The following is a 23962-nucleotide window of genomic DNA, read 5'->3' as shown; positions in this document are numbered from 1 at the left end:
TTACTGTAATAATTTTCTTTTTTTATTTAAACGTTCACTGTATTGTTTGATCACACCTTGTATGCATAGTTAAAAATAGAATTGCTGTTTTTTGTTGTTGTTTTTTTCAGGGAAGCCAGGAGGAATCTATTAAGCTGATCTAATACCAGGGATTTAAAAATTATCCTTAGCTAACATTTTTAAAGCATTTCCTGTGTGAAGCCAAGTGTTTCACAAGCATTATCTCATTTAACCCCTTTGAGGTAGAAACTGTTATTATCCCCATTGTACAGGTGAATGAATTACAAGTTAAAGAGGGTAAGTGTCCTTCCCAAATGTCAGAAATGGGATTGAACTAAATCCTCTTTAACATTAGGTCCAATTCCTCAGTTACTATGTTTATCACATCACACTATTATTCAAAGTCAAATTTTTGAATTATTCTGTAATATTACAGAAATATGTCTGTAATTATCCCCCTCACTGTATCCATACTCCTTTGCAATGTGACTTTGCAGCTCCTCCTGATGAGACAGTATTTCCCTGCCCTTGTTGCTTATTTCATAGAAGCAGTGTGAGACAGTTCTGAGCCTGGGCTACTGGCAGCATGGCAACTTCCCCTGGCTCCTTTGAAACCTCCCAAGGACCTTTGAAAAGCACTGTTTTAAAGGATTTCTAATCTGAAATTGTTATTTAAGGAAAACTCTAAATAATTAATTTCAATTTCAGTCATTAAGAATGACCAAACCTAGCAACCCTGTTTCCTATAGTAGCAATAAAAATAATTCACTTTTGAATAGCTGGGGAGCATTGTATGTTCCGTGTCTCTGAGTTTGCTCTGACTCCTGGCGACCTTATGAATGAATGACGTCCACAATGTCTTGTCCTCAACAACCCTGCTCAGCTCCTGTAGACTCATGCCTATGGCTTTTTTTCTGGAGTCAATCATCTCATGTGTGGTCTCCCTCTTTTCCTGCTGCCTTCTATTTTTCTCAACATTAGTCTTTTCCAAAGAACCCTGCCTTCTTATGATGTGCTCAAAGTAGGATGGCTTCAGTTTTGTCATTTTTGCCTAAGTGATGTTTCAGGCTTCATTTGCTCTGGGACCCACTTATTTATCTTTCTGGTGGTCCAGGTTATACATAAAACTCTCCTCTAATACTATATTTCAAGTGAATCAATTTTTTTCCTATCTGCCTTCACTGTCCAACTGTCACATTTGCACATAGTAATTGGGACCCTTAAAGGTCATACCATAGACTAAGTTTATATACATATATATACATGTATATGTATATATGTGTATATATGTGTATATACATATATATATATATATATATATATATTTGAAATTCTTAAAATGAAATGTACATAATTTGGTTCTGAGGTGATGTACAATATATTTTTAAAAAAGGTTAACTAATACATTTGCATACAATTCAAGCTACTGTCCATCTATATCAGACTATTAACCTAGTGGAAGGTATACATACGTGAATAAAGTGAACTGCCAATTCTCTATGGCCTCTAAATACCCATGCAAAGTATTCATTATATAATGAAAGTGACTTCATTAGTACAGGCCAGGACTTAACATTTGGAGCTTCTAACATGGAATAAAGTATTTCCACCTTTAAAAAAAGGAAAGTTTTATAGAAGATAGCTCAAGTAATGCCTAAAGACTTAACCAATGTTATACAAATCTGTTCTTTTATAAAATATTGATTATGTTCCTGGGGTGAGGAAAAAAAATCATTCTTTAAATAGGATTTTTTAAAAATGTTGACACCAAAGATGAAATATAGGACATGTGGCTATGTCCACATTTTCTTTGAAATTTGTACCCACAAACAGTGGAGCTTAATTTCCCTGGAGTGTGGGCTGGACTTGGTGATGCACTTTAGGACACAGAATACAGCACAAGTGATGGAGTGTCACTTCTGAGATTAGCTTATAAAAAGACTGAGGCTCCTGGGCGAGTACTCTCTCTCTCTCTCTCTCTCTCTCTCTCTCTCTCTCTCTCTCCCTCTTTCTCTCCCTCTCTCTCTCTCTCCTTCAGATTCCCTGCTCCACCATCTTGTGAGCTGCCCTGTGGAGAGACCCAAATAATGAGGAATGGGTGCCCTCAGTCCAACAGGAAGTCCACGAAGAACGGAGACCTGTCACAACTCTGTGAGTGAGCTGAAAAGCGGGTCCCTGCCAGCTGAGCCTCCAGATGAGACCAACAGCTTGACCACAACCTCATGAGAAACTCTAAGCCTAATCACCTAGCTAAGCCACTCCTGATTCCTGACTCCAAGAAACTATAAGATAATAAATGCCTGTTGTTTTAAGTTGCTGAGCTTTAGGGCAATTTGTTATCCAGCAATAAATAAATAATAAACCTGCTATCTGGGAACTGCGTGGTCTAATAGAACAAGCACACATGGATGGTTTGTCACTGAAATACTGCCTACTTCCCACTACATCTCCAAAGCCTAAGTGTCTTAAAAAAGCAAATAATGCCACCCATATTTTCCATGTTCTAAGAACTAGAGAAAATGCTTGCAACGCATTAGTACATTGGCTTTAATGATTACTGGTTATCATTATTCTGATTACTGATATCGATAGTTAAAGCAAAGTTTTTGTTTTTATTTTTTAATTTTACATAGTTTAAAACTTAAGTTTTGAAATCCAACTTCTTGGGTTCAGTTCAAGTTAGCAAACAGTCATACTCCCAGCACCTGGCAATCAAATAAGGGTTAAGATTCTCCAGTGATCCAGGGCCAAAGGCACTGAGCTATGTGTAAGTCCTGAGGATAGCAGTGCAGTGAACTAGAGAATGTGTCCCTCACCCCATCTGAAATATTCAAGTACGGACACCAGAAAAGATACTGTACTAAAAAAAAAAATGTTTATTATGGGTAAATGTGTCACCGGAATCCATGTGTTTACATCCTAAAACTCAAAGAAGCACATTTCCATATTCATAATCTGATCACCTCTGTCACTATCTTGATTTCCAAATTGGGTAAAACCAATCTGGTTGAAAAATGTGGAAGCCCCTACTTTCCATCACTGGTTATCAAGATACACAAAAGCTTTGCTCTTATCCTAACCTAAAGATAATGAAGTCAGTGATTTCAAATCAATAAATACCAAAAGCAAACACAATTTTCAAGATGATGGCATATTTCGGTGATTTGTGCAAGCTGTTTCTAGCCCCCTGAATTGTAGCTCTAGCATTTGTACTTTGAATATTTGCAGACCAGCTTGTCAAAGACAAGTTGCCTGAATGTCTAAAAATAACTGAGGCAATACCTTTGATTTGACAGCAGATAAGTCCAAAGCACACAGTGCCTTATGCTGATCCTACCAATCCAAATCCACATTTTTATTAGTAGCTTTTCCATGCAGAACTTGGATATTCTTCAATATCCAACATTAAAGCAACCTATCCACAAAGATTTAATAAAGCAAAACAAAAAACCCAAAGCACTAAAACTTATTTCCTTCATCCCTAAGGATTATGCAATTGCAGATAATAGGGCAATTTTCTAACTGGAACAAAACTCAATTGATTTTCAAATTCAAGGGCAGTTTTTTCCAAATCACATTATCTTTATAGAACTATAGTTTTACAGTACAAATGGCTTCTATGATGAGAGGTAAAAAAATAAAGGTCTAATATTATCAACACAGCAAATTGGTATTTAACATAATAGCTCTAGGACTTAAAGAGTGATTCACCTCAGCGGTGTCCTCAAATTTTAGTAAGCCCACAAATCCCCTCCAGGACTGTTCTAAATGCCCATTCGTGGGCCCTACCTACAGAGAACCTAACTTTGCAGGCTAACTGTAAACATACCAGCTGAATCTCATGGGTGATCAGACTTTCATGCATGGAGAGAAACTTGGCTCTTGAGTTTGGAAAATTCCTTAAAGTACTTGAGAATATTCTAGGACACAGATATCTTTATATTTTCTTAGATGTGAGGTATCTTAGGGACTATGGGACTCCATAATTTTGGAGTCTCTGAGATAATGAAACTCTCCTCTGGCTTAGGGCATATATATTTGCAAATTTGTCATGTCCACATGTCTGAAATAAAACTACAGCATGTTCTCTGGGCTCTGCCTTCCAAATATCTTCCTCTAATTCTCTCCATTTTCCACTGCTAATATCTCAGATGATGACTATGTCATCTCATGCTTGCAAAGCCGCCTTACTGATTTCCCAGCTTCCACTTTTATTTCCCTATAATCTACAGCAGGGAGAGAGCTTTAAGGGAATAACTGACCATGTCACTCTGCTCACAATCTTCCAAGGGTTTCTCATTTTGCCTTATAAATAAAACAAAACAACTTCCTTTCATGACCTGACTCCAGGCCTCCCTACATCTTTCAGACAAACTATACTGGTTTTCTCTTTGCTCTTTAAACACAAGGTCATCCAGTCCCATCTCAAGGCCCTAGAACTTGCCGCACACTCCCTCCATGCAGATCTTCCCATGGACGTCTCTTCCTCCTCCTTCAGGTTTCAGCTGTTTGAGGAAGCTCCTCAGGAAATTGGGCCTGTCTATCATATGCTGAGCTGTCACCCAGACTCCCCACACAACCGTTGTTCTCTACATTTTTATCTTGTTTACTTTTCTCTACAGTTGATCATTTGGGAGTGAGCTTCTCTATGTGTTCACTCCGTAGCCTGTCTGCACTAAAGATGCATTCCTACAGGGCAGGGATGCAGGAATGTGTCTTATTTGTCTACTGTGCTATATAAAACATCTAGGATATTGTTGGCACCTAGTCGGTGTTAAATAAATGTTTCTGAATAAGTAAACAGTGTTGATTAACATCTATATAATAGATAACATTGGTCTCATCATCTGCATGTGTTCAAAATCAACCAAAAGCATTCTTTGTAGGGGTGTAGTTTAAAATCAGACAAATAGCTAACTCTTAAAAAAAAAAAAGTATTGGGCTGCACCACAGCAAAATATATAAATACACAGATAGGAAGATATCCTGATGATTCTTTATTTAAATGGGAGTTTTGCCATTTTGTAACATGTACGAGAGTGTTTGAAGGCTTATTTAGTATTCATACTATAAAGGCACGGGTCCTCTCGGTTCATGTTTTATAGAGCGATGGTACTTTTATAAAGTGTCTTATTTATATCACAAAAATGTCTTACTCAAAAATAGACTTCCGTTATTAACCTGCTGACATACTACTTTAGTTTTTATCCCTTATTTTGTTGTCTTCCTCAAGTTTCAGCAACATAACAAGGCTCAGTGATGGATAAATAATTTTAACAATTAAAAGGAGCAAACATGAGGCAAACGAAATTTAAAGCCAGAATTTAAATTTAAGACAGAGTTTAGAGCCAAATACATATACACAAATACAATAGACTACAGATCATTGAGTAGGCTAACTGGATACCATATTTTAAGATGTGTTGTAATAGAAACACCTGAATAATTTAATGTCTTTTTAGAGTCGTAACGTGATCTAGGAGATCACAGAGGATCTGAATCAGGCTGCTATCTATCTTCACAATGTATGCTAAAGGTACAGCATATGAAAGGGGTTGATTATAGTGGATACATTTGGCATTCTCTGCCCACCCAAAGCTAATCCTCAGTGGGAAGTTTTCCTCTCCACAGCCCCTGCAGACCCTGGACTGTGTCCCCATCCAGCCAAGGCTGAGTATAGTTGATTAGATGTCTTTTCTAGTCTGGATTAATCATGTTCCTATGCTGAGAATCTGGAACCCAAACATGGAGAGAGTGAGCCAGTATATTTACCAGAGGGGGATGAAAAGGTCATGACTTGGAACGGGAGGTGAGATTTGGAAACAAAGAGACCATAACAGGCTCTAAGACAGTGGAGGAAGTCAATATGCAGAGACAGAACAATGAAGCAAAACCACCATGGCGGAAAGGGACATGGGCTCCCGAAAAATCAGAGAGCCAGAGGGAGACATGGAAACAGAAGTCCTCTGGTTCCTAAAGCCCACTTTAGGTCTCAGATCCCAAAGAATCCTGGATAGCCTTGGAGTCCTGGATATTCACAAATAATCTTGGACATCCTTTTCTGGATAACTCTGAGATTGCCTGCTCTGTTCTTATTCAATACACATTTATTTAATGCCTACTATGTGCAGGCATGCTTCTCAGCATGTATGGCATATTTGTTTAATAATAATAATAATAATAATAATAATAATAATAATAAACAACTGTTCTCATTGAGAATGCATTCTAACAGGGGGAAACAGACAATAGACAGAAGGCATAACAAACAGGTGAATTATATACTATGTTAGGAAGTAATATGATTTATTGCTACTTTAGACAAATTAAAAAGTAGAGAGCGATGTAAGAAGTATGTGGAGTCATGGGAGGGCATTTAGGTTGCAATTTTAAATAGGGTGGTCAGTGCGGGCCTCATTGCAGAGCTGACGACAGATGAGCAGAGACTTAAAACTGATGAAGGACTTAGCCAGGAGCCTAACGATGGAAAAGTATCTCAGGCAGAGAGAGCAGACAGTGCCAAAGCTGGGATGATGACTAGGGTATCGGAAGGACAATCAGAAATCCAGTGTGATAGAACAGAACGGGCAAAGTGAATGAATAGGAGATGAGGCCAGAGAGGCACTGGGGAGGGAAAGGGGGGTATACATGGAATCAGGTAGGTTATTGTTTGAAATTCAATTTCTACTCTGACTGAGGGCTTTGAGCAAAGAAAGGACAAGATCTGTTGTCTGTATTAAGAGGATTATCCCAGCGCCTATGTTGAAAGTGATCAATATGGGGATTGGTAAAGTGTGAAGAAGGGAAGCCAATCAGAAGACTCCTGCAGTAATTTAAGAGATAATGGTACTTTACTTACAGCATGGTAGAAGCAAGAGGTGGTAAGAAGTGGAATTTTTGAAATAGTTTAAAGTCCCAGCTAATAGGATATCATGTAAGATATGAAAGAAAGAAATCTTATACCCTAACATTCCTGCCCTGAGAAAATGGAAGAATAGAGTTGGCATTAAATGGGATGGGGAAGCTCACACACTACAGATTTTGGCAATGAGATAAGGAGTTCAGTTTGGGACATACAATTGATAGATAAAGTCTGGTACTTGGGAGAGAAGTCTGGGTTGGAGATAAATATTTGGATGCCATCAGCATCTTTAAAGTCATTAAATGTTATGAGGTAGCCTAAAGAAGTGAATACAAATTAAGAACAAATCCACGAACTGAACCCTGATGTGCTCTTGGATTGAGAATTCAGGATGAAGAACAAGAAACTGCAAAGGAGACTGGGAAAAAATTAGAAGATTAAAAGGAAACCTAGAGAGAGTGCAGTCAAAGAAATCAAAGGAGGGACATGCACTAAGAAGGGAGTGATCAACAGTGTCAAATGATCCTGCTGTAACTGCTCGTACAAGAGTTTCCACTTGAGTTAGCAATGTGAAGGTCATTGTCAACCATGATGCATGCGGTTTTGGTGGCATAGTGGAAGGGAAAGGCATATTGCAATGGTTTTATAATAAAACAAGATAATTGGTGACTAAAGAAATTGTGCTACAGGATGGGAAAAAGTAGCATAATAACTTGCAGGGTTTCTTTTCAAGCTAGAAGAAATAACAAGAGCGTGTTTGTAACATTGATGGCCGTGATCAACAAAGAACTAAAAATCGATGATGTAGGAAAGAGGGTGAATTGCTGGAATCAGCCCCCTGAGTGGGCAGGACAAAGGAGTCATATTTAGATGGAAGCAGGATAACAGCAGGGGTAAGACAGATATGTGAGTTGGGATGCTGGAAGGTGGGTAGCTGTGGTGGTGGCTATATTCTAAGTTCTCTCATGATGATTCAGTTTTCTTAGTGAGGTGGGAAGCAAGGTCGTTAGCTGAGAGTGAGAATCCGGGAGGAAGTTTTGAGAAAGTAAGAAGAGAGGGGAGACGTTATGAAATAGTTGTTTAGGGAGAAAGGGAGAATGAGTGGATCAGGCAGGTGGAATATCATTATCCAGCAGCATCAAAAGCTCATTGGAAGTTTGTGGTCATGGGTATAAAGGTAGACCAGTTGGTTTCCTTTACCTGAGCTAGTTTAAGTGGGCCTTTTCTTTGTACCCCAAAAGCTCTGACCAGAATATAGAGTTACATGAACACAGTTTGCCTCTTGGGACATCTGTGGAAGTCAACTTCTTATTTCGATGTTTTAGTAATGAAAATCCAGGGCACCATTATGTGCTACTGTGTTTTTGTTTTTGTTTTGTATTGGAAGGGAGGAAAAACAAAACCCTAAATCATCTTAGTATATATATAAGCATACTTAGTCCAAACTGTTAAGCATTTACAAGTTAGATGTACTAGAAAAAAAAAATGTATGTAGTCAAAACTCAAAATTGCAATTTAAAAAATATCTGCTATTTTGTCTTGCCTATGTCATTTTCCAATCCTTCATTATTGTACAGTGCTGACAATATAATACATATTTTTAGGATCTCTGATAACATGGATAAACTTCAAAAAACCTCAAATTTATTTATTGTTCTAAATAGCACTGTAGCTAAGTTTGAAATGAAATACTCTTCAAGAGCACGGGGTTGCTTCTTGCTATAGACTGAATGCTTGTGTCTCCCCAAATTCATCTGATAAAATCTAATCCCCAATATCATGGTATTTGGAGGTGGAGGCCTTTGGGAGGTGATTAGGTCATGAAGGTAGAGCCCTTATGAATGACCTTAGTGCCCTTATAAGAGACCACCTCCATCATGTGAAGATACAGCAAGAAGCTGGCCATCAATGAGCCAGGAAGTGGGCTCCTGCCAGGCACTGAATCTGCTGGTGCCTTCAACTTGGATTTCTACTTACAGAACCATAAGAATACATGTCTTGTTGTTTATGAGCCCACTGTCTACAGTATTGTTACAGCAGCCCCCCAAAACTAAGGCCCATCCTAAACACACACACACACACACACACACACACACACACACACACAGAGGCTCTGAAGTCACATGATTTCTCTTAGGGTATAAGGGGGCAGGGGGTTGGTGTCTTTATTAGGATACTGATTCTGAGGATGATAAATGAAAACAAGAGTCTATTTATTAAAACTATAGGCCAAACACTATGACATGGTTTAAATGACCTCTTACTACAATAATCCTATGCATGGGTTATTTTTATCCCCATTTTGGCTTATAAACTGTCAAAAATGTTGAGAATAGAGATTTTCATTCTGGAAGAAAAGAGCTACACGTGAAAGATGATAGGGTAAGTAAGTCTGTATGATTTTACGCTACATTTTATCATTTAAAAATTAAAAAGAATCTGTATTTCCTAGATCTGTCACTGAAAGGGACTGAAAAATGAACTACCTTTGGCAATGAATAACCTGGTTGCCTAGGTTGTAGTCTCTGTCACTTCCCACTGTTTAGGAAAATAGCTGATTCTCAGTCTGGGGCAAAAATACACAAGATGAGCCTAGAATATCTCATCATGTTAGAAAGCAAGGAAGAAACCAAAGAATACTAGGTTGTATCAAAAAGGCTCAGGTGTTGACTTAAAGAAGTTCCCACTGACAAAAATTAAATTAGTGATTTGAGTATCAACAAAGGTGGTGTGTGCAATGGATCAAACTACTTGTAATATACTTAAATGCATAAGTTGTTCACAGAGGCACACATGAGCGTGTGCGCACACACGCACACACCCCAACACTGGAGGATATTAGGCAGCCAACTCATTATTTTGAAAACTGGTAAATAAAGAGAGAGCATCAAGCATTTATTCTACCTTTTCTGTTCTCAAGATAATCAAATAATTGATGTAAGGGAATTGTTTTTCTATAGAAATACTCCAGCTAATAAATTAAGATACAACAATCCGATAAGAATATGACCATTCTGCAAGTTTTAATGAAGTATTGAATCCAGACTGGTAGGAACACAAAAAGAGGGTCAAGCAAATATTAAGCATTTCCTGATGAAAAGATAATCCTCACTATGAAGTATTTTGACAAAGGAAGCCCATAAAGCTGAATCTGATTAAAACTTTAAATCTAATTTAAGATAAAACAACTATGGAAAAAAGAAAAAAAGATAAAAGATAAGCACATATTAAAAGACACTACACTATGCAATCAGCAATCTTTCTGTGGGAAACTCTAAAAAAAATATGACTCAGTTTTTATCAACATAAAAATTGTTTAAGAAAAAAGAGCAGGCAGGAAATTATAGATTAAAAATTAGTGAAGAGGCTGAAATGATTGCAATTGTATGAACTTCATTGGATCTAGTTATGAACAAATTGTTAAAAATATATAAATATATGTGAATACTGAATTTTTGATGATATTTAGAAATTTCTGCAAAATAATGGTATTATTTATGTTTTGAAAATATTCCTTATCTTTTGATGTTACCACTGAAACAGTTATGGATACAATTATAAGATGTGTGTGATTTCATCCATGATAGGGGTACAATAAGTGTATAGGTTAAATAAGACTATTAAAGCTAGGTAGTGGGTACATGGGAGTTCATTATACTGTGTTCTCTGTTTTTGCATATGGTTGAAATATTCCATTAAAACACTAGAGGAAAAAAAAGACCAAATTTTACTTTCTCACCCATGGGCTAGAAGAGAGAGAACCGAGTTGGGATTTAAGCCCAGGTCTATGGCTTGATGGTTAACTTGTTCATTTTCATATACATTTTTTCTTTTTTTAAAGCTACATCTTGCTGTTTCTACAACATATGAAGCATTTGAGTTATAAAGCAATCCTTTTTCTTTATATGGAAAGCCACAAACTATAGTTACAAATAAGACAGGATGGAGTGTTAGGAAAATTTAGGTTCTTAGACACATGGGCAGCTGCTGCTGTTTTCCGAATAACCAGAGAGGCTATTATAGTCACAGCATAATTTTAATAAAAAAAGATTTTAAAACAAGTGGAATTAAAATATTAATGTTTTGTTTATAAGTTTAACAAATGGAAAAGGAAAAATGTTATATATTATTTTAGAAAACTCATTTTTTTCTGCTTTACATTTTACTCAGGTTGCTTGTGATAAAAATCATGTATTTTTTTAAATGTAATACATTAAACATTCATTCTGTAAATGTGTAATCCTGGGATAACATTTATCTAGTTAAATTATTTATTCTACAGTCCCCACTAATTCAATTTTCCTGTATGTATACTGAGTAGAAAATACACAGAAATATGATTCTTTTATGATTATATGCATATGTATAACTCTACATAGTCCAATTATAGAACACATTTTTATTAGACACACACACGCGCGTGCATGCACACACACACACACACACACACGGGTTGCCAAAAATGTACACATTTTAAGAGATGTTACCTATGTATTACTTTTTGAAGTTGAATTGAATTACGGCAGCAATGTGTAGTATGACATTCGCTGAAAAGATGGTGTTCATCAAATGAATGCAGCATTCATTGTATTACAATTTTAATACAGTTTTTTCCTTTCTTTAAATGTGTATACATTTTTTGGCACCCTCTGTATATATAATTCTGTTATTTACTAATTTTTTAATTTTTAATTCTCAGTAGGGTTTTCCTCAAGGCTTGCGTGCTAAAGTAAAATAACCTGGACATTGCGATAACTAAATAGGGAAACTATATAACATAATTTTTGGTTTATTTCCCTCTGTTTTGTTCACTGTATTATCACAATTGCCTAGTAGTTTCTTGATAAAAACAGAATGAATGGTGCTGAATTTTAAAATGTTGATATTTCAAAATAATTGCATGAGAGTGATCACTTATATATGAACTTTTGGATATAAAAGGATTTAAAATTTATCTACTCCATCTACCCATTTCATATTTTTTATACCTCTCTATGTACATACAGATACACTAAAAAATACCTTATGGTGAGAAATAGAAAAATAATTTTTGACACAGCTTTGCCTCAAATATTTAAAATTTTACTCATTGACTGATAATAAGGCACTTCTTTTCCTAATGAAAAAAAACTAAGTGTTTCTTTAAGTTTGATGGTTAATATGTAGTAAATGTACAGGAAGTACCATTCTAGTTAATATGATGGTTACATACAATAAGCAAAATTTCTTGCGAATTCATTTTAGATTATTGAATGATTTTTATACTATTTAAAAGAATCTTTAACCTATAGGATAAAGTGACTTGTCCAGAAGAGCCACTCAATATCTATATCTATATCTATATCTATATCTATATCTATATCTATATCTATAATCTATATTTATTTATTTATTTATTTTTAAATGCTTTGACCCAGAAAGCCTTTCTGGGTTTTATTAGATGATGCTTTCACAATCTAATTTCACTCCCATGGATTTCCTCAGGTCTATAGTCATTATCACAAATGTACACTTTCTCAGATGAAGAAGGCGTTAGACATGTTAAGACAAATGACTAACACTGAGTAAGGCTCAGAGCAATAACTAAAGGGGAACTTTGTTAGGAGAGGGGGTAGGAAGTACAAACCAATGCTCTTGACCATAGACTTATGATTAGATAGCCTAGCTTTGTCTAGTTCCAAAACATATTCCATTGTATGGAAAAAAAGAGTGTCAGAGTCTACAAATGTCTTTTCTCACATATTAAGCTTTTGGGGCTGAGATGAAATGGCTTCTTCCAGGAAGACTTGATATCTCTAGCCTCCATTAAATTCCCCTTTCCTGAAAAATTAGAAAAAAAAATTGGCATTTTTACAAATATTTCAATTTTTTTGATAATTCCTTGATGACTGCCATATTTTCTGAAAGGCTATTTAACACAGTAGAGTTACATGTCTGAATCACTCATAATGCACACATGACCTTATTAGATATACTTCACTACTGCTACCACCACCACCACCACCACAATATTTTAATAATGCACAGGCATTTTTCTAATAACCAGACATTTTTATGCACATTAAATAACCCTAATGGAAAAATATTATCACAATTTTACAGATGAAGACTTAGAGATACAGAGAGGTTAGGATATCTGCTCCAGGCAGTCAGCCAGTAAGCAGCGGAACCAGGATTCTATCCCTTGCCTGCCTATCTCCAAAGTGTTTTCTTACTCACTATGCTTTGCAGCTTCTCTTATGAGCAGTCTTGTTCAAATAAGATACACAGGAACCTCTGAAATAGCAACGCAATGGAGATGTTAGGAGTTAATGATGTTGTTTTATTTTTATTCTTGTTGCAAAGTGAGATTTGTGAAAGACTCTTTTTTTTTTGCCTCTGGAACCTGACCACGTTACACAACTTGGGATGCCCCTTTAGGCTGGGGTCATGCTTAGGTGGGCCTCTTGCCTGTACCTGGAAGGTATTAGGTACTTCCAGTGTTCAGTGAGCTGGCATTAAAAGTTCTCAACTCATCCAGAATGATTTCTGTAAAGCCAGCTAAGTTGGCACTTTTATGTCAGGGAGCATTTTGTCCTGCCCAATTCCCCAGAGACTCGGTGTTATAAAAAGTAACCTAGATTCTAAAGAATACAATCAACCATTTCAAAAGAAAATGACAGTCATAGAAAGGGAATCTCTTTCAAAAGTGCATCTAAAATGAAAAGTATGACTGGCACAGCTAGCTCCAAGTCAGAAGGCTGCTGATGAGGCAATGACCAAAGAATATCTATTGTCTCGCCACTGTCTAAGGGTTGCTGTGCTTCCACTGCTCTTAGCTATGAAAAAGGCAAGCGATTGTTCTCCACATTTGGATACTTGAATCTCATTCAAGTCAATGTGCACAAAGGACTATAAATTTAGAACCAATCATTTGACATTATCTGAATAACATCAGCAGAGATCTAATTTAACCAAAGAAAAATTTCTATCTAAATGCCAGTCACCTGGGTACCTTGAGAGCAGGGGTAACATTCACCATTGTCCTACTTAGCACATGGTAAATGCTTAATTAATTCTTAACTGAAAGAATGCATGCATGAATGCATACATGAAGAAATGAACGGTGCTCCACGTTTAATAGAAAAATCTGGGCATGGTTACTAGGATGAATTGGTTATTTATCTACTCTGTTGTACATAAAGATTACCAAAATTTTGTTTGAAGAAAAATCTACCCTTTTAGAAATTCAAATATTGATGTAAGATATCTTCCACAGAAAAGCAGAAAAAAAAATCTGTGAGAAATAATAAACATATTTCCTAAATTATTCATCTTTCCAGTTCCTGATTAGGAATCTCTGGATATCAATGGTCCATATGAACTTCTTTATTCCTTGAATTTCTTTACCTTGCAATTTAGCCTTTTAATAAGCTATTTCAAATTGTAAACATTAGAGAAACTTACTGTATATGATTGGAAAACACATTAAAATGCTATAATTGAATTCAAACACATGGGGTTACTGTGAAGACATAATGAGATAACCACATGAAAGTGATCAGCATGAGACCAGGCACATATTAAGAGCTCGATCAATGTTAGATATTATTTTTGTTGTAGAAAATTCCAATATAATGTTAAAAACAATCAATCGCATATTTTGAGTTTGCTGAAATATGAAGTAGCATTTATTTGTCTCTCCAAAAGCAGTGGCTAGGAATTATCATCTTCTTTCAATTCTCTTCAAACAATTTATACATTGAAAAGTCTGGTTTATTTGTTGTATTGAAATCTCCCCCCCCCCACACACACACTTACATATTTCCTACTACCAGCACAATTCATACACATACATGCATTTATTATAGGTTGTGTCTTCTTCAGCTGCATTACTGAAAGCCTAGTTTTCGTTGTCTTTAAAACACCCCAAGAAATGTCACTTTGAGTGTCAGAAAATGTTACATGTTTCAAAGTACAGTGGTAATCACGTACATATCCAAAGACCAAGTTTAGCTTCAAAACATTAACACCAGAAAATAGTCAACAGAATTTCACAGCATTAAATGTCTCTTTCAAACATAAGGAGGCATTTCAATGGGAAATGTTCAAGATTCATCTGGAATAAAACTTCATAGTCCATCAGGAGACTCAGCAGAAACTCAGCTCACTGCACACAGCATACCTGAGGAAGAAATCCCAAATCTACTGTCTAATACGCATGAGTAAGTCTAAGCTCTCCCCAGCATTGTGCTTTAACGTGACCTTATTTCACAAAAAATACCTTGTTTAATTTACGGTCCAATTCTCACTTGCACACCCCTACCCTCACTTTCACACACATTCCCATCTCCTAAAAAATTTAAAAGACAAAGTACATAAGAAAAAATCTTTAGGAAGGAAGACAAATTAGACCTCTCTCAACTAAAGACAAACATTTCCACAAAGTGTTAATACTTTTCCAGAATTAATTGCTGAAAAAAAATCAACTAAGTGATAGTGAATGGCCAACTACAGGCCGATGGTTTGATCAGAGACTTCTGTGACACTGTGTTGGCTATTACTGCTAAGGTTGTGGGATGACAAATGCAGCAAATGTTTGGTGTCCACAGTATGTACCTCTACAGAACTGGTGATGTAAAAATGTTATTAGACTAGGATTTGGAAAGCATATGTATCACTTCAGATTTAACTGCTGATCAAACCTGTGTTTTGGGGTTTCTCCTGAGGTTTTTTGTTTTTTTTATCACTTAAAATGTATTGGGATGTCAATGGTTGAGAACCATATGATCTCATTGCTATGTGGGATATAAAACTGAAAGCAACAAATGAACAAGACAAACAAAGACAGAAACAAAAACTCATAGAAACCTGTGGTTTTAGACAAACCGTAATCTCTCTTAGACGCCCCTTCCGCATAAAGTGGAGGTCAGAGTACTTGTCCCAACCTAAAAGGCTACTGCAATTATTAAATGAGAAAAACACATGTGAAACAGAAAAGCATAAACATCACAATGCGTTGCAAACAGCAAGTGAAATGAGTGTTTTTAAGTGAATAAATTGCCAGAGAACAGTCAGACCATAATCTTGCAAACCTGTTCCCATTCCTGAGACTTCTGCTCCCTATACTGTTTTTATTTCTCAAAGCTAACTGATACTTTTCTAACTACACTAGTTTTTCTACTCATTTCAAATGTCCCAATCTATCAGTTCAATTTTTCTTGCCTGACCTAGGAGATGCAATGACTGTGCCTCTGAAGTTCATTCTCAGCCCTGCATCGTAACCCATGTCTGAATGCCACCCCACACAGCTAACAAGTGAGCTACCCAAATACAGTAATGACCATGCCACCTTTCTACTGGAAAGGCTTTGATGGGTTCTCCATCTTATATTACATAAATTCCACATATTTTTGAAATCAAACTGGACTCTTCGATCTTGAGTACTGGAACAAAAATTCTGGTTTCATATTGTATGTCATGGAAATTGTGTTATATTATTGTGCAGCAAGATGCTTTACAAGACTCAGCTTTAGGAAGAGGTATCTGGCAATGTTTCAGAGATTACAACGGAAGACAGAAAGACCTAAAAGTAGGGAGCTGTAGGGTCAGAAGTTGCTGATCATGGGCCTACAGGTCCAGCTCGGCCTACAGACAATACTTGATGGCACACACTTAAAATTTGAGAGATTTCTAATTTCTCTCAGGGAAAAACAACAACAAAAACAAAACTAAACTAAAACAAACAAAACACCTCGTGGCAAGGCTCCTCTGCCCCCTATAGAAGTTGTATGCTCTTCCTATGTGGTCTGATTGACTTACTTATACACCCCACCTGTTTTTTCTTGGTGCGGGCATTTCATTTTTCAGTACCTGTCTAAGAAGCTATGGTGGTCCTAACAAGGTGCGATAAAGGCTTAGACTAGAGGAGTATTTGCGGGGTTGGACAAGGGAAGAAGCTAAGGGACATTTAGACGGAGGGCTTGTTGAACCTGTTGGAGATTAGGTGGAAAGGGTGAGGTATAATTTTAGTCATTAACATCATAACTGTGTCTTCCAAGTTTCTGGGCTGACAGACTGCTGTTTATTCCCTCTCTGCTTGAGGTCAAGTTTTTCACATTTAGAACTGTGTTTGAAAGTAATGTAGGGTTCAGGGTAGCAACTATAGTTTTTATGACAGAGTCAGTGTCCTCAGATCTTGTTTGTTTGTTTGTTTGTTTTTTAAAGGAAGCTAGAAATCGATCCAATTGTAAATAGTGACAACTGAGTAATGCCTGTGGGTCCCCCTGGACCTGTAGGTCTCCAGCTGGCAACTACTAACCTTGGGGATTCCAGCCTTCATATTTCTTTAGGTTTTATTACTAGAACAACTTGCCTAAGAAATTCTGATCAAGTTCCCAGTTTCTCTTGTATGGCAGTGAATAGATTAGCATTGCCCAAATCTACGCTGTCAAATAGATTTCCAGCAGGGAAGCTGGCAGCTCCTGCTGAGAGACCACTGAATTGTTCTCAATTAAGAAATTTTAAGAGCAACATTTTTTCTAAAAATAATATTTTACATAGCAGTTCTATTTTCAGACCATGTAGATAAGAATACGCATTAAATACGCACATATATATAGTGCAGATGTCTTATACACATGAGGGAAAATCTCCATTTCCTTCATAAAGATAGCATTTATATAAGACAGAATTGAGCTTTTCCTTCAAACTGGAAAGAACAAATTATTTAGTGTGATCATTTAAATAACATGCAGTTAAAACCTAATNATAAAAGCAAAAACAAAATGGCGGACAATGCAGGCCTTGATACTCATTTACACACTGTGTAACTTACAAGGAGCTTTAAACACACCTCCTTAATATTTCAAGAATAATCACTGCTGCAGAAGTTGTGTGTGTTTGAATTTCCTGAGTTTTAAGGATTTTGCCCCCCTTTTTTTTTTTGGTTCTGAGATATGTGCTTACACTTGTAAACATTTCAAATATTTACACAAAAAAACAAAAATAGTCACACAGTAACCATATAGCAATATACAAGCAAGGTGATCTGTATGATGATATTTCAAATCACATGTTCTCAAATTTCACTCCATTCCTGTTACACTGGTTCTCCTCTTCCAGGTGCTAATGTATTCTGGATGCTGAGTTAACACTCTCTGGACATAGAGAAGATTTTCATACATTATTTCTAGTATTCATTAAAATAAGACTTCACTGCCCACCACTTCCAATTATCTTCTCTCACTGACTCAACTCAATTTGCATCATTAGCATTTCACTCCTTTGGTTGAAATGAAGCTTTGGGTTTCACACCTGTTAAATTATAAATGCTGCTCCTGGGAGGCGTAATACTTGGAATCATGGCCAATTGTTTGCGCTACAGTGTGAACGCGTTGAATACATTCTTTCTAGAGAGCAAATGTGAAAAAATACTGAAAAAAGTCTGAAGGAGGAAAGGGACAAGGTGTAATACCTGCTATCTTTCTTTTTTTCTTTTTTTTTTTCTTGGGGTCCTACCTCTATAGAATCTGATTCATTAAGCTTGAGTTCAGAAGTCCACATCTTAAGCAAATATTTGAGGTCAGTTTGATGCAAGTGGACCAAGGACCATACATTATGAAACACAGCCTCTGAAATAGTCTATTACTATGGGAATCAGGTCTGCCTTATTCCACAACTTGATAATGAAAAAAATTTCCCTCCACACAATTTTACCTCTTCAGGAACTTAGTTTAGCATTGACAGTATGNGACTATAGTTACTAATACTGTATTGTCTATTTGAAAGTTGCTCAGAGGGTACATCTTAAAAGTTCTTATCACAAGGAAAAAAAGTGTAACTGTGAGAGGTTACGGATGTTAACTAAGTTTATATGGTGATCATTTTCCAATCTACACATACACTTTATGTTTTACACCTTGAACTAATACACTGTTACATGTCAATTCTATTTCAACAAAACTAGAAAAAAGAAATTAGAGCTGATATACTTGGGGGAAACAGTGTCTTTCTGTACTTGGGAATGGATTTGCCAAGCTGCAGATACACTTTTCATTCCAGGTTTGTTACCTTCTCTAACAACCAGAATTTAACCATGTCAATATTGATTTGAAAACTTTAAAAACTATTCATCAGTACAGTTGCCCTTCTTCTTACTTGTCTTTCTTCAGAGCTTAATATTAAATGGTGGCTTTTCTTCTAGTGCATCTAACTTGAGAAGGTAATTAGTGGTGTCAAAGGCATTTCTTTGGTCTCTTCGAATCTCTTCTTTTGCAATAAATTACTAAGCAATTTCTGTTTGCGTCTCCTCCTTCCAATCTGTTGAAGACCAACTGATGTTTTGAATCTACCTGTAAGTTTTTGTTTTTTTTTTATTGGGGAATCGGGGAAGGGGAACAGACAAGTTGCTGTCCTTTAGTTCTTCAGTCTAGTTGTGGAGGACGTCACTTCACTGCCCATGTTGGTATTATCATTGTGCTCTTACCGGGTGAGGCAGTCGCTCACTGGCCATTGGATGGCCGCTCACGGCAGCTCATGAAAGCTCACGCCAGCTGCCGGCCAGCCCCACTGCAGCCTACACTATCGCCAGCGACTCACGGCAGCCCAGCTCCAGGTCGAGCTGTTGTTCGCCATCTTAGCTGTAGAGGGCAGTGTCACTGGCCCTCATGTGGGATCCAAACCGGGGCCCTGCTGCTCAAAGCTGGCGTCCCAAGCCAGCTCTTAACCCACGCGCCACTTGGACAGCCCTCTTCCCATAAGTTTTTAATCTATCATCTCAGTGACAGCTAAAACTCAGTAGAATGAAGTCTGCATCAGGGCCAAAAAATCATTAGGCTAATATATTAAGAAGAAAAGACAAAGGTGACACTTAGCATAGTAGTACCTGGCATTGGAATCTATGCTTTTCAACAAGGTATTTCTTTTTCAAAAATGAAGGGGGAAAATACCAGATAGCACGCAGGAAAACAACGGAAAAATGTACTATAAAGGAGAAATATAGTGAGTTGGAGCAAGTGTCACTGGTCTCTTGTCCTTTTGTTAAACAGTAGTAGGCTTCCTAACAATCCATCAACCACAATGCTAATGAAGCTGAACTTAGCTCCAGTTTTGAGAGATCTGGCTTGTGTGGAAGCAGAGTTAAAAATAATACCAGGAGCATCCGTGACTTGGGATAGGCTATTTAGAAAGAGGAATGGGAACAGATCTACCATCTCCATTTGCCAAAATGTGTCAGGGACTTTGCAGCCAAACTCTGTACGTCTGTCATTTTGCCTAGATCAACTGTTCTATAACTTCCCATCAACCGTGGGTCATCCAAAACCTTTGCTCCTCTTTCTCCTCCTCCAGCATTCCAGTTGGTGTTTTGGTGAGAGCAGGTAAGAGTCTTTCAGCCAGGGAACGGAATCTTCTGCTTTTTGCAAGGAAAGGAATGATTTAGTAGCCCACACACTTTAAGACTCTTCCTTCCAAGAAGGTGGCGACAAATCCGGGGTCAGTAAGCAGCAGCCACCTTTACTACTCACTGGAAAGTCTAACTTGAAAGAGTGGCCATGGGTTATTAAAGATGTCCCCTTTGGTGACCAGGTTGGTGGATGAGCCAGGGATGTGAGCAAGAATGACTAGACTTCAGCCTTTGGGAAAGTCGGCATCCACTTCGTTATGAGTTTTCTAGAGTGCACAGAGTAATGTTCGTTCCTAGCCTGCTTTTAGAAATATCATGTAACAGTATGTTATTATTTAAGCGTTCTGAGGTTGGTATTCCTACACTTTTTCTCACCTCTTCCTCCTTTTAGCTCTGACAGCTGGTCAGACTGGGTATCAGGGGTGTGTTAAGCCATATTCTTTCTCCCTCCCTCTCTCTGACAAGAATCAATTTCCAGAATATAAAAGAGTGGATATTGTTATTATTAGACAATTCTTTGTATCTTAACCATGATCTAGGCAGAAAGTTTCTTGGAAGCACAATTTTAGAAGGACAAGGTAAAAACCATGACCATTCATTTAAATATCTATTTAAATCATGCACAAAGAATTTTCTTGTAACAACAGTATCTACTGTATTTCCCCATGTATGAGACACACCTTAATTTTGGGGCCCGGAATTTGAAAAAAAATGTATTGCATAAAGTTACTAAACTCAAGTTTTATTCATCATAAAATTCATGCAACTCCTCATCACTGTCAAAACTCCCAACCATTAGCTTGTCCTCATCTGTGTGTGATGTTGAATCACTGTCTTCATATATTGCCTCATCCTCAGTTCCATCTATGGCATTTGAAATCTACAACCACTGTATCAGATGCACCCAGTTTTTAGACCCCAAATTTTTCAAAAAAAAGGTGCATCTTATACATGGGGAAATACAGTATATAACTTAATCTATTATCCATCCATCCATCCATCCATCCATCCTGGGCCATTTCTAAATTTTGAAAGTATGTGTCTAAAGATAAAACAAGTCACAGTCTAATCTCTCGTAATAGCCTTTAATGCATCCTGTGGACTAGAAAATTTAAAAGCCTGTTGTCTTGAATTTGTTTGAAAAGAAAGCCCTAATGTGAAACAGGATGATGTGAAATAGAACCACTGTCAGCCTATGCAGCAGCCTTATTCCAGAGCTGGTTGTCAGGGACAACAGCTGTTTAATACAGTCCTGAAGGAGAGAAACTTGATTTACTGATGCTAAGAATTTAAGAATGAGAAGAGGTCCCCAAAGTCCTGTTATTTGGCCCAAAGGTCATAAAAATGTTTTACAATGACATGGATTCAATTATTAGCTAATTAATCAAATTCTTTCTTATCTGTTGAATTTTTGATATTGCCATTTTCCCCAGAGGTGACAGATCCAATCAGACCTAGAGCTGTGTTGTTTTGGACCACCCCCAGTGTTTAAAAAATTGTTTTTAATTACCCACCAAATAGTTCATGTCTTAGTTTCACATAACTAAATTTGCAAGTTCCAGAAACATCTGAGAGTGTGGCCCCTACTGGGACTGCATTCCTGCACAGGGTGGTCCTGAGGGCCACAGCCACCTGCAGCAGATGCTGCAGGGAGGGGATGCACTCTTCCAGTTGTCCATTGTCCCCATCACCCCCTTTTGATGTATGCAGGGTCAGCTTCACTTACTTTCTTTACCTCCCTAACTTTCACAAGGATTTGAAATTGCGGCCCCTACTTTGGGTCATTTCTCAAGTCTTGGATATATGTTCATTTACCTGTGCCCTACGACTCAGAATCACCTCACATCCACTAAGGCACACCGGTCTTCATGGCTCTCCCTTTTCATATATTTCTCTTCATTGTAAGGAAAGCATTCATGCTCTTGCCTTCCTTCTAGCAATGTCATTTAGATAATATTCATAATAATAAAAGCCCTTCATATTTACTGATGGCTCACTCTGTTCCAGATACTGTCCTGAGTTTTTTGCATGGTTCATTCATTCATTTAAAATTCATGTCAAGTCCAGCTGGGTATTGTAATCTCCTCTTTACAGATGAGACAATTAAAGTACCAGTTATGAAAGCAGTGATGAGCCAGGATCTGTATCTGGGCAGCGTGGATCCAAACCTACCCTCCACTCTGCTACACTGAATGCATTAAGCTCTAACTCATTAAAATCATTGCAACAGGGTTCCTCCACTCAGGGAATAAACAGCTCCTGGCGTGTTTAGGAAGAAAGCACTAACACAGAATACTTATTTAGGGGGAAAGTAAAAAATGTGAAGTGTTGGGGGTATCAGCATTCTAAACTCACACACTCACTGTTCTCAAGTAGATGCCTATATTCTTTTTTTCTTTTTGGAAATTCCAATGCAAACTGGAATTCCATATGCAAATGTGTCTTACATAAAGACATCCCTTGGGCATCCAAGGGCAGTATCTATAGGTAAACAATCATTAAAAAATCCCAAGTAAGGGCCCCTTCTCAATTCATACACAATAGATATTAGTCAAAGACATAATATCCCCACAAGATTCCCACCGGTTCAAACAGAAGCATTTCCAACAGACGACACATTTCTCTACACTCATAAAACCAGGGAAAAAACCCCAATAACAAATAATAGATAAACCCGATAGTTCTTGTATTACGTTAATTCTGGAGCTGTGGGGACTCCTTTGGGACTCCCATACCATTCTCAATCAATCTCTCTCACTCTCTTTCTCCCCTTATCCCCCAAAAGACCATCTCTATGTGTTAGAAATATTCAGCAATGTCCTGAAAGTTGTGAAAAGTAGATGGGAGACTCAAGTCTTCTGATTCTTTCTCAGCTATTAGTTGTCACTTCTGGCCTCTGCATGCCAGGGCTTTGCTGCCTCAAACTGTGTTTACTCTACAGTTCCTCCTCCTCCAGGGCCCACCTCTTCACTAAGCAGTGGCCCAAGCTTTCGGTCCACAATTCCGTCATTCTCTGAACACCCACAGTACTTCATGTCTGCACTTCCTTGAGTTCCTTCTTCTATCTCCTTTTTCATGTCATCATCTCTAGCTCGGTCTTCTCTTCTGAGCTCTAAACTCTTGTGTCCAAGTACCTTCTTGATGTTTAATCTAGACTTGAATGTCTAGAGGCACCTCAAACTTAACATCTTCAAACTGGAAATCTTGATTTCAAAAACAAACCAGTTCTTCACATCGAGGTCCCCATATCAGTAAATAAAACTTCCATTCTTTCAACTGCTAAGTCATCCTTGACTCATCATTATTCTCAAGCCATCCACTGAACCATTAGCGTACACTACTGGTACTTCCTTCTAAAAATACCCAAGACCCAATCATTTCTCACAGAGTCCACTCTGTCTAAGTCATCACATCTCTTCTCTAGGTTATCAGCAAGAACCTTCAAATTGGTTTTCCCAGGGCCTTTGCGTTTATTCTACTTTTTTCCTAGAAATTTCCTGAATACACCCATGGCTCAGGCCCTAACTTCCTCAGGTCTCTGTCCAAATCTCACTTCTTTGGAATGATCTTCTACGATCACCATATATAAATTAGCAACCCTTCCCATAATACTCTCTATTCCTCTACCTGGTGGTATGATCATCACAGCACATATTACTACCTCCTACATAATGTATTTACTGGTTTATTGTATGATCTCTCCAGTTGAATTTAAT

The 23962-nt window shown here is 37.4% G+C and overlaps 1 protein-coding gene across 2 annotated transcripts in view; it reads right to left on the bottom strand.

Moving 5' to 3' along the window:
• GABRB2 (gamma-aminobutyric acid type A receptor subunit beta2) overlaps positions 1-23962 on the bottom strand; it is a 218847-nt gene that overhangs the window by 53115 nt on the left and 141770 nt on the right. The gene's annotated exons all lie outside the window — the stretch shown is intronic.

The sequence above is a fragment of the Hipposideros armiger genome, unplaced genomic scaffold (assembly GCF_001890085.2).
Source record: "Hipposideros armiger isolate ML-2016 unplaced genomic scaffold, ASM189008v1 scaffold_416, whole genome shotgun sequence".
NCBI lineage: Eukaryota > Metazoa > Chordata > Mammalia > Chiroptera > Hipposideridae > Hipposideros > Hipposideros armiger.
The sequence above is the reverse complement of the archived record's forward strand: the minus strand, read 5'-3'. Positions and strand labels throughout refer to the sequence as shown.